The sequence below is a fragment of the Mizuhopecten yessoensis genome, unplaced genomic scaffold (genome assembly GCF_002113885.1).
Source record: "Mizuhopecten yessoensis strain PY_sf001 unplaced genomic scaffold, ASM211388v2 scaffold10407, whole genome shotgun sequence".
Classification (NCBI taxonomy): domain Eukaryota; kingdom Metazoa; phylum Mollusca; class Bivalvia; order Pectinida; family Pectinidae; genus Mizuhopecten; species Mizuhopecten yessoensis.
Window position 1 is genome coordinate 6,626 of NW_018408531.1, and position 12,395 is coordinate 19,020.

The following is a 12,395-nucleotide window of genomic DNA, read 5'->3' on the forward strand; positions in this document are numbered from 1 at the left end:
TACGATCGTTTTTCAGAAGTCCTAAATATGTATGAGTCATGCAGCTGGTTAATTCCAAATTTTGATAGCATGCAATTCTGAGAACATATAGGTTCCGCGAAACCTTCCGTATATATATATAAAAGATTACAAAAGAAAGAATAATTTTCTTATAACTTTAAAGAACGAATTTATATATGTCAATCTATTTCGACTACAGATAACATATGAACTCTTGGTGGTATTAAATATCTTATTGAAATAGATTTATTTATTAAGAACTAATACAATCTCGATCCAGAGTTACTCATAGTAGAGACTGAGCTTAGTAAAGACATAATTTACAAAGAGAGATAGTTAGAAAGACTTAGTGACTTTATGAAAGGAATATTTGTTTATACTATAGAAAATGTCTTATATTTCCGATAATGTTTGATTCAATCCTATGATTATATTTAAGTTTACCAAATGTTTGTCAATTAACCCTTTATTCTATCAACTATCTTAGATCATCTTGACTAGTAAGGCACTTAATTCAACATCTTAACCCCTATCAAGCTGAAGAACTCTACCCAAATTTGTCCTACTCATATGTAAGTACATTATAATAAGTGTGACCGACATATACCAAGAAAATATACTGAGTTTAGAATAAATTGAAACATTCGAGCAGGTTTTACTATGAATCACAGATGATAATGTCCAGTGGTTACAAAATATAGGCACTGTCGTAAAATATATCATTTTTTTTTTTTTTTACATCAATTAGATAATTCAGAGTGTCTACTACTAAAACAGTTATGTATATTTACCCGTGGTTGCTTGTGCGTCTCCAATACACATCTATACGACTAGCGCGCGTTGTATAGAATAAGGATTACACATTAACTGTGGTCTTTATTCACACTTTAATAAACGTCAATACGGTAGTTTTACAGAAATCCTAAATATAGCATGGATTAGTCATGCAGCTGATTATTTCCAAATTTGTAAGAACAATTTGTTCCAATTCTGAGAACATAATTAAAGGTTCCGCGAAACTTTCCATATATATATATAAGAAGATTACAAAAGAAAAGAGGTTTTTCTTACAAATTTTGAAAGTCATAGTATAGTCAGAATGACATATATAGCGAGATAGATAAGGGCAGGTAATCATTCGACAATAGAGCACATTGGTGTCATAATGTGATTAGCTTTAAGGTAAGATAATGTTGTGTCTATTTGATCTTTTGAGTTTGGTACAATCATTAATAGTGATGAAAGGTCGGAACCAAAACACTGTTTTACCGTTGTATATTGTGTATCTCTCAAACTACGTTTTCCTTGTGTTAATTCCCACAATAAACGGGCATAATTTGTTCATGGTATGCGATCACTTCTTTGTAAAAAGGTTCATTCAACACAATCAGATAAGGTTTAATGGTTAACTATGATTTCTCTATCACCATCATATTTTTTTCTAATGAATATGACAGAGTCATCAAAACGGCACACATACACACTTACTAGTTGTTATACAGTACCTTCCATACTAACCAACCAGTAGCATGTTTGACATCACAATTACATGTCATGACAAACGAGCGCAAAATTTTATTGTTGCCTGTTGAGACTTGGTTTTAATATTTTGATTAATTGGTCTATTTTCTTTTCTCTTAAAATAGTGTCTGATGAAAACAATTGATACAAATGTAATACATTAAATTTATCTCCTGCACATTCATCAATATATTTGCTAATATTCAGATTTCTTAAAGATTCAGTTCTAGATTGTTGTCTTTGTACAGTCATGCGTGTTCTGAGTTCATTGCCATTTTGACCGATGTAGATATCACCACATTTAGAACAAACTATTGCATATATTACATTGTTTTATTTACAATTCATATTAACTTTCACAGAAATTTCAAACCATTTTTTAATCATATGACATGTACCACATCTTAGTGTCTTACGCTCGGATACTTCTGGTGTTACACAAGAATTTTCAAACTGAGAGCATGTCAATATACGTTTCAAGTTCTTAGGTTGGCGTCTACTACTGTAAGTAAAATAGCATGATTATTAACAAGAGGCCCAGAGGGCATGTATCGCTCACCTGGATAATAAAGCAACTATGGTAAATTATTCTTATTACATAAAATCCCTCCAATGGTACAGAAGAAAAAGATTTTAAAGATCTAAACATCGAATTTCCCTATTGGGCCCCGCAGCACCCAGAGGGGCCTCATCCTTCGTTAATACAAAATGTAATCCCCTTTGCCCAAAGATGCTACAGGTTAAATTCTGATAAAATCCCTTAGTTCCTATGGTAGAAGAAGGATTTTAAAGGTTTACCTCTGTTTCCCCTATTTTGCCCCACCCCTCTGCCCCACCACATCCACCGTTTATACAAAATTGAGTCCCCTTGGGCCAAGGATACTCAAGACCAAGTTCGGATAAAATCCCTTAATCTCTATTGTAGAAGAAGGATTTAAAATGTTTACCTCTATTCCCCTTTTCGGCCCATTCAAGTTCAAGTTCGATACCAAGCAATTCTCCGTGGGTACTTCTAATCCATGAGTTCATGTACCCACGTAATGGTGTTTTGTCGGGAAACCACTAAATGTTTACCCCACAAAAATGTCGGATTGACAGAAGATGTTCTTCTATCATTTACAATGAAAAATAAATTGCATCATTAAGAACTACCTGGCGTACTGATGAAGTGACCAAAGTTTTATTTAAATCTAACCAGCTCCTTAGGTGATGTCACCAAGAATGTTAAGTAAAAGGGCATTAACTCTGCAAAAAGGTGTTGAAATTGAAAAGAACTTTTGTAGATAACACCTATCTTGCATAAGCATATTGTTGATTAAAGTGTAGCAAGTTTCACTGAACATTGTACCACTTCCTGAGAATTAGTGTAGGAAAACTAGTGGCTGAAGCAGATGGACAGACTGAATCATGTAAACTCCTAATTTCATAATGAATATAAATTGTATTCAGTATGCTTCTGCAAATATCTGCAGTCACAATTGTGGATAAATATCGATAAACGTTTATTATTATCGTTTCATTGTGTTCGAAATATTGTCCCCGTGCATGCATATGATTATTTAGCTGTAGCTTTAAGGAGGCTCCACACTTTCGAAATTAACCAGCAAAATTCGATGAAACTTTCATACATATATCAAAAGTGATGCAAAAAAAAAAAAAAAAATGATATCAAATTAAATTGCCAATTCATTGTTCTTTTATGGAACCAAATTACTCTCAATCATGTACACTTTTGATATCATTCCACAGCCCGCTAACGCACGGTATATCTACATGTCAGGTACATATCTGACCAGAGGCTATCGCATGGTAACCGTCCTCACGTGCACCCACACATGCATTTTCATAGGGATCTTGATATTTTACATAACACTGTTTTTACAGGAGTGCTGTAAGTGTACTGCATTTGTTACATGAGGCCCAGAGGGCCTGTATCGCTCACCTGGGTTTTTTGTTACATGAAACTGGCATATAGGTAACTTCTGACGAAATTTGATACCTAGAACACAAGACGTTGCAACATCTCTAAAACGGTTCTTGTTTAAAATTTGAAATACTAATTTTAAAGCGTTTAATTCACGTTGACCTTTGACTCTGGCTAGCACTTAAAATTGACATTTTACCCCTTTACTGTAATTAAGAAAAAGATTTACATCTGGTCTACATATCTCTACTCGGACCCAGCTACTATTACGTGTGGGGTACCACAAGGTAGTATTTTAGGCCCTCTTTTCTTCTTATGCTATGTCAACGATATGGCAATCAGCATTGATGGAGAATGCAAATTACTATTATATGCCGATGACAGTGTTATCCTTTTCGCACATAAAAGCCCAGAAATAATTTCCACGAAACTTGGTGCTGTACTTGAATCATGTGCAGAGTGGTTAGTTGATAATAGGCTTTCTTTGCATTTAGGTAAAACAGAGAGCATGCTATTTGGAACGTTTTTTTTTTTTTAAATCAAATTGATCATTTTAGTACTCAGGATTAAACAAGAAAATGAAGAACAAATTACAGGTTTTACAAAATTAAGTTGTCAGATTTTTTAGCCAATTAGAACCCAGAACGAGTATCACTCCCACTGAACTGTCAAAGCTCAATATGTTAAATATAGAATATAGAGTCAAACAATTAAGACTCAATCATGTGCACAAGATTTTTTATGGAAAATGTCCATCCTACTTCAAACCTAAACTTCGTAAAAGTGTCAGGTGTTCATCAGCATAACACACGATCATGTCTTTTTAATTTTGTTGTTCCACCATGTAAAGGGGAAAATGCCTGTACTTTTTATTTTAAAGGGATCCATGACTGGAATAGTCTGCCTGACAAAATCAAGGGTATAAAATCCATATATGCATTTAAGGCAGCAGTGAAGAAACATCTCGCTTTTAAATTTCAAAATTCATGCTGATAACACAATTATATGTGATTGCGGTGGCACAAAACAAATAGACTTTGCAGGTAGGGGGATCCCCAACCCTAAGAAAACAAACTTTGTGTCACTGCAATCCACGTGCTGACGACATCTGTACCGTATTATTTTTTGCAAATATAAATAGTTTGAAAGTCACGTTACATATTTTAAGTTGGGCTAACTATTTAAACCTGAACATATATGTATGTGTGTTTTTTAGGTTATATAGTCATTACGGAATTATTATAGGTACTGACAATAAAGTTAATATGTTGTCATTCATTCCCTCCTGCCAAAATCTTTCCCCGTGATCAATATAACATGGACCCCATTGGAAATAAGCTTTCGAGCTTTCATGGGCTATCCTCAGGTTTATAGATCAATGTTTGTGTTGTATTAATTGTATAAATATAATTACCTATATCTTAAAATCAGTTATGAATTTTAGTTTCATATATAATATAATATTTTAAGATAATACAATATTTTATTACTGACGATAATTTAATGCATGTAGGTTCATTAATATTTGAGCGTCCGGAGAGCTTGTAGGAAGNATATATATATATATCATATATATGTTATGACTCTAGACCTATTGCTTCTTAGGATATTGTTGTTTGAAGGTTTTAACATGTTTGACCTCTACGCCTTAAAACTAGGTCAACGTCATTTTAACGAGAAAACTTTATAGCACTCTATCCAATGTATCTTCTGGCCGAATATCATGACCCTGGGCCTTATTGAACTTCAGAAGAACTTTGTTTAAACTTTTAACCCATGTTGACGTTTGACCCCCGATAAGCACTTAAAGTTGACCGTTGACCTCATTACTGTAAAGAAAACATTTGCACTGCTGGTCTTCATAACATACTCAAGTATCATGACACTAGTTTAAATGCTTCTTAGGATATTGTTGTTTGAAGGTTTTAACATATTTGACCCCTATGCCTTGAAACTAGGTCAAGGTCATTTTAATGAGGAAAATTTATAGCACTCTATCCAAGGTACATGTACCTACTGGCCGAATATCATGACCCTGTGCCTTATTGAATTTACAAAGAAAATTGTTAAAGCGTTTTACCCATGTTGACGTTTGACCCCCGATAAACTCTTAAAGTTGACCTTTGACCTTATTCCTGTATTTAAGAAAAACATTTTCACTGGTGGTCTACATAACATACTCAAGTATCATGACTCTAGTTAAAATGCTTCCTAGGCTATTGTTGTTTGAGGTTTTAACATATTTGACCCCTGTGACCTTGAAAGTAAGTCTTTGTCTTTTTAATAAAGACAGTTTGTAGCACACTATCCCAGATACCTACTGGCCAAATATCATGACCCTAGGTCCTCCAGTTCTTCAGAAAAAGTCGTTCAAAAGAAAAAGTTGACGGACGGAAGACGGACGACGGACGACACACGGACGGACGGACGGACGGACGACGGACGACACACAGACGGACCGACGACGGACGCCGCAGTACGGCATAAACTCACATGGCCATGTGAGCTAAAAATGTTCCTCATAAGCCTGCTACTTTGCTTTAACTCTTCACATTTGTTCTTTATCACAGAAAACATTGAATTTTCTTGGATTGAAAGTAGAAACAAAAGGTTCTAACTTTGATTCATCCTTTAGTTTTTGTGGACGGGATGTAAAAGGTCCCTTTTAAATAGCTTTATGTATGCCATGTTCTATTATCTCAGTAGGATACCATTGAGCTTTAAGGTATTGCTTTAGGTGACTAAGTCTAGCAATTTGAACTTTTTGCTCACTGACGACAGTGACAATCTGTGAGGCAAGATTAAAAAGAATATTAACTTTAATGTGTTTACTGTGGTTAGAGTAAACATTAAGATACTTATGTGCATCTGTAGCCTTACAATACAAATCAATTGTAATCTTATTTGATTCTAGTTGAACTAAAACATCCAAGAAAGGTAAAGACGTCTACACTTCATCGTATAACAAATTGAAGAATGTAAATATTTCGACAGGTTTTGAAATTCATTTAAATCCTTATCAGGAGGCCATATAACAAAACAATCGTCAAGGAACCTTAAAATATTATTTCTGATAAATTAAGCAAAGTTTTCCCCAAACTTTGTTTCAATTTTATAATAAAGTGTTTCCTTTAAGTATCCCAAAACTGAGGTTGCATATGAAGGGGCAACTTAAGTACCCATCGCTGTACCCTTAATCTGTTGAAAATGTTCTTGGTCAAAATTGTAAATAGGTAAAAGCGCTAGGGAGGTACTAGGAAACTCTTGTCATTTGTTTATATATGTATATTATGAAAACATAAAAAATGATAATTTCGGCCAGATAAATAATATAAAATAAGAGGCCAAAGGGCCGTAGCGGTCACCTGAGTAATAGTATAGGTACTTGTAGCTCACTTTCGAAATGTACAAAATGTGGAAAACAACATGAAAACAAAGTGAAATACAATACTTGTCATGTCACCAAAGGATAAGAACTTTAAAAAATATTCAAATAAATTATTTTGCTATTGAGATTTATACCCTCTCCCCAGGGGAGAGCAGATGACCTGGGGGATGATAAAATTTACAATTTAGGCAATGGTAATTAACGTAAGTACCTTTCTATCAAAGAACAGTAAAACATCTGAGTCTGATGAAGACTATTGTTTAACTATAATCCACATTTGGGCCCCACGCCTCCAGCCCCTGGGAATGGGGCAGGATCTTATTTTCTCATACCATTTAATTGCCATCTAGCACCATAATCATTCCAACCAAGTTTGAACAATTCACTGCAGAAAATGAACAAAATATACCTAAAAGTGTTATTGCCCTATATAGACTAAATTAAATCTTTGAAATATTGGTTACCCCCCCCCCCCCCCCCCCNAATTTCATACAGAAAATATACTCAAAAGTGTTATTTCCCAAACTTTAGTATGTAGCCAAGAACAATTCTGACCAAGTTTGAAAAAATTCCACATGCTAAATATAGCACCCTTCATATAGGTTATATATATAGCATAGGATATTCCACACATTTAATATAGCACCATTTACGAAGACCACGCATATCTGTTATGTTTAACATAGGAAATTCCACACGCTAAATATAGCAAAAATTACGTAATCGTGGTGTTGTGTCTTTACATATAGGTTATATATATATCATAGGAAAGTCAATACGCTAAATATACGATCATTTACGTAATCGTGATGCGGTGTCAACACATACAGATTATAAATACCATAGGCAAGTCAATACGCCAAATATACGATCATTTACGTAATCGTGATGCGGTGTCAACACACATAGATTATAAATACCATAGGAAAGTCAATACGCTAAATAAACGATCATTTACGTAATCGTGATGCGTTGTCAACACACATAGATTATAAATACCATAGGAAAGTCAATACGCTAAATATACGATCATTTACGTAATCGTGATGCGGTGTCAACAAACATAGATTATAAATACCATAGGAAAGTCAATACGCTAAACATACGATCATTTACGTAATCGTGATGCGGTGTCAACACACATAGATTATAATACCATAGGAAAGTCTCGGTCAAAGTAACCAATGATATAAAGAAAATACAGATAAAATAATATACCTACAGCGCCATTCTACCCCATGTGCTTTGATAGAACTGCACGTAAGCTAAACGTTTTCTTCACAATGTTATGCAGTTAAAATGATTGACGTGGGAAAATTATTTATTTCAACATGTCCTGACTTCTTTCCCCTTAAACCTTTTTTAATTGATATATTGGATGATATATCCACTTATCTGTCAAAATGTTAATGTAAATTGCATTTCCTTTTCACTGACTCGCATTAATGGTTAATATGAATGATAACTATTCAGTTAACCCTTCCGTCTGTCACTGTAAGTCAAAGGTACTCACGGAAAATAAGTTTCAACCGAAAATATGGCTTAAATCTATATATGGACATTTAAAACAGAACCTTGTTGCAGAAAAAAAAAATCGATAATAACAAAATACGAATTAATTTCATATTATTGTTTAACACTTGATTGAAAAACTATTGATACACATTTTTAACAAAATGTAATATGCTACATTGTACGAAGCTTTAAACTGTTCATATAGACACCATATATATGAAGACTTATAATCACAGCACTTAACATCATACATCATAGTTCAAAGGACCGACAAAAGTAACAACATGTACCATTTATACGGGTCGGAAAGCCCGCAATTTTGATAATGATATATTGTTACACTCTATTTTCCAGATTTGTCGTGATAACAATTTTCTCATCACGTGCACGAGACTACTACAGATCTTCTAAATATTTAACACCCTGACAACAGTGTGATGATTTATTAACTACATGTTTCTCACGTTGTGTATTTTCTTTTTTAATTGCATTAGCAGTAATAGTGTTTTACGATCTTCACGCAGCTTAGAATCCGACAAAGCACGCCGATCGCGGATCAAGAACGGGTTGAAAATTGCAAGGAAAGGTGATATGATCCAGATAGAACGGTCTGGCTTTCTTCATTACGTCATATATATAGGTAAGCTTATTTAAGACGTATTTCCTGTATTACGTTCACAAAAAATAAATGACATGCATGTAAACTTTTAAAACCATTTCCCCTCATTTAGTCGGTTTACCAAATACGTTGCATGCTACTTTAAACTTGTTTTTAGTTTGTTTTACTTTTACTATATACCTGTTACAGTGTATGTTTAACTATGCCCTTCCTTGTGTGACGATACAATCCGTATATTATGTATTGCGTATTTGTTTACATAAAGAAGTATCATTTCTTTCCTGCCATGATTAATCATTTATTAGTGTACATATAATTCAGGCTGGTGCACATTTTATTTATTAACTCATTTGGGAAAACAAAAATACCGATGTGTCAACAAAACCATAATTCCAACACAAAATCAATAAACTTTGGCAAAATATAAAATAAGGAAAGTTACATAGATATCCTTGAAAAAGTACAAGGAGAACAAGACCAGGTGTTCGGAAAGGCAAGCGTGATCTGCTTCATCGGCGACGCCTGCCTTGTAAGTCTAGTTCATATCCAAGTAATGTCACGTCCTCAGATCAATCAAGAAATCGGATAGTGACTTGCAACATGTTTAAGTTTTCAGGAAATCTGTAATATAAACAAAATACATGTATAATTAAAAAAATATCATCTCACTTGATAAAATATCGCTTTTATACAATAATGTCCTATCTGTACGTTTTTAAAGAAAGAAAACAATATCGAATTAATTTCATCATGACAGAAAGAAAATGTTAGTCTCTAATCTATGTCATTTCTTTTAAAATGTTAGAGTTTGAAGATCCATAATATATACTCCTAATTCGAAAAGTAATTATAAACGCTGTGTTTTATTGACTTTTCATGTTCCAGACAGCGAATAAATGATTTAAAGAATAAACACATGATGTTTCACACATTATATTTTATTTGCATGTGATGGAAATTGTCGATAATTTGAAGTAGTGTATCGTCCTTAGTGCCATCAGTACATAATCGGTTCTACAAGTTATATGCGATAAATTCAGGAAAAAACATGAGAGCCCTGTAAAGAACGAAAGTTGCTAGTTTTGAAATCGGTCAACCTTAAAAAGCCTCGTGATGGGTAATGGCTACTTGTTTCGAAGCCGGTCATTATGTCAAATGTTTATATGCTTATCTACTTTACATTGACATTTAATCTTTTTGATTATATATATTCCACGATCAGGAAAGGAGAAGATAGTGGATTTCCTGGCGGATGACGGAGGTAACATCGAGTCACGTGACATATACGAGACCATTGCCGATTGCAACTTCGTGCTAGATAATTACATGGACGACGAAATAGCGTAAGTGTAGGCAAACTTACCCAAGATCGTTGTTTACATGGATATTTGACTTTGTTTGATAATTCAATATCTATATCATTATAAGCCGTTTATAACGAACTGATTTAAACGCTTTAGTTTATTTTCTTAGCGTTGGACAGACATGTGAATTGAACCTTTGTTTTTAACTTTCTTAGACGGAGCACGAACAAAACAATATCCTTTTTAAGCATGTTTAGTTTGTCAAGTGAGTGAGTGGTTGAGTGAGTGGTTGAGTGAAAAAATGAGTGAGTGAGAAAATGAGTGAGTGAGAAAATGAGTGAGTGAGTGATTGAGTGAATTAATGAGTAAGGGAAGGGGGGAGGGAGGGAGGGGGAGTCAGTGAGTCAATGATAGAGCAAGCGAGTGTTAGCGGAATGGTTTAAGCAGGTTTTTGGACTATGTAGGGTAATGTTTGATTAGGCTACATCTTGGCATTTTAGTAATTGTCATATTTTCTTTTACAGCCCTTTACCAGGAGATGAAATTGTCCAGAGAGCACTTAGGTGTATACCAAAGGATCTTAAATACGATCTAGGTGGGTTCAACGGTGAGCATTTTGCGACATCGTGTAGATATGATGTTGCCATCTCTCACCATCAGGTGGCAACCACTAAAGCACACCCAAAGAGGTTTGTGCAGGGTGTGGGCCCTTTATACATTTTCAAACAATTGCTGATTAGAAACTTATTACCAAGATGGATATATAAGTGAAGAAGTTATAACAACAGTGCGAATAGAGAAATTTGTAAAATGTTCGAGGTGTCGTCCATTCATCAAGACAAAAATAAAGAATCAATTCGTTTAACAAAATATGAAGCTTAACAGTTACTAGGGATCCATGGTCATGTTTGGCTGTTCCAAATATAATGCATATAACTCTGTGTTAAAAGACGCGAACAAAATGTCATTTTGTTCATAAATTTAAGCGTCGTACTAAAAACATCCGTCTTGAATTTTTTTGTGTGGTGAGACTGTGTACTCAGGTGAATGAAGAGATAAAAAAGTAAATAAAAAACAGGAGATAAATCAACAAACGTTGTTGCATTATTTACAAGCAAGCAATGTGTGACAAAAACCATTTGAGAAACGAGGTGTCTGTGCCAACTATAAATCAGTAAAAACTGCCTCTGTCTTGATTGAGCTTTATTGTTCCTTACATCCCGTTCATGTTTTATCATTTAACAAAATATCTTACTGTATTTGGTAGATAAATTGATGACAAGATACTTTATACATTACAATAAGCTTAATTTTCCATCCTGTTTAAACCGTTTCCCTTTAGCTATTTATATACAGTTTTGTGTACCACTTCGGACACTTGTGGTTATCCCGACTACATCTAGTTGGATTAACATATTTTTTTGTAAAATATAACAAAAGAGTATTTTTATATATATATATGATTAATTGAATAAAGGGATTTAGGATCTTGAATTTAAAAAAAATCGATCGTTTAATTGTTCTTATATTCAGTGAGTGTGAAACTACATGTAAACTGGAGGTGAGCTGCCGAATAGAATATTCTGTAAAGCAGAGCTTTAGATAAAGTGTTTTATGACCATTTACAACAACGATGTTACTGCCTTATCATCTGTTAATTTGATTTTACAATAAGTGTTGTATTCTATAAGATTCATCAGTTTGAAATATGTAATATCAACGTTTTACTTTCTACACAAACAATGTAAGTATCAAACGTGTAATACGGACATTGTTTGTGTAGAAAGTAAAGCTTTGATATATAATACGTATTTGAGATTGAACGTGATCTCAATAATCAGAGGAAATATGGTCTTGTCTATGCGCGCCATTTTATGTAACATTATAGATGTTGTCTGCTGTTATTGTGGGACTGTTTAAGTTAGAGAGTATCTTTCATTTTTATTCGTTTGAATTTTAACTTATACTCATTAGATAGATGATTTGGAGAAAAATAAAGATAAGGACAATAATAGAACATTTTAAAATGTAATAGTTCAATTGTTAATACTAGATTTGTAATAAGATAAATGTATGACAGGGCGAACTTTGATAGAAAGAGTTGTAACAGCTTTATGACGAAAT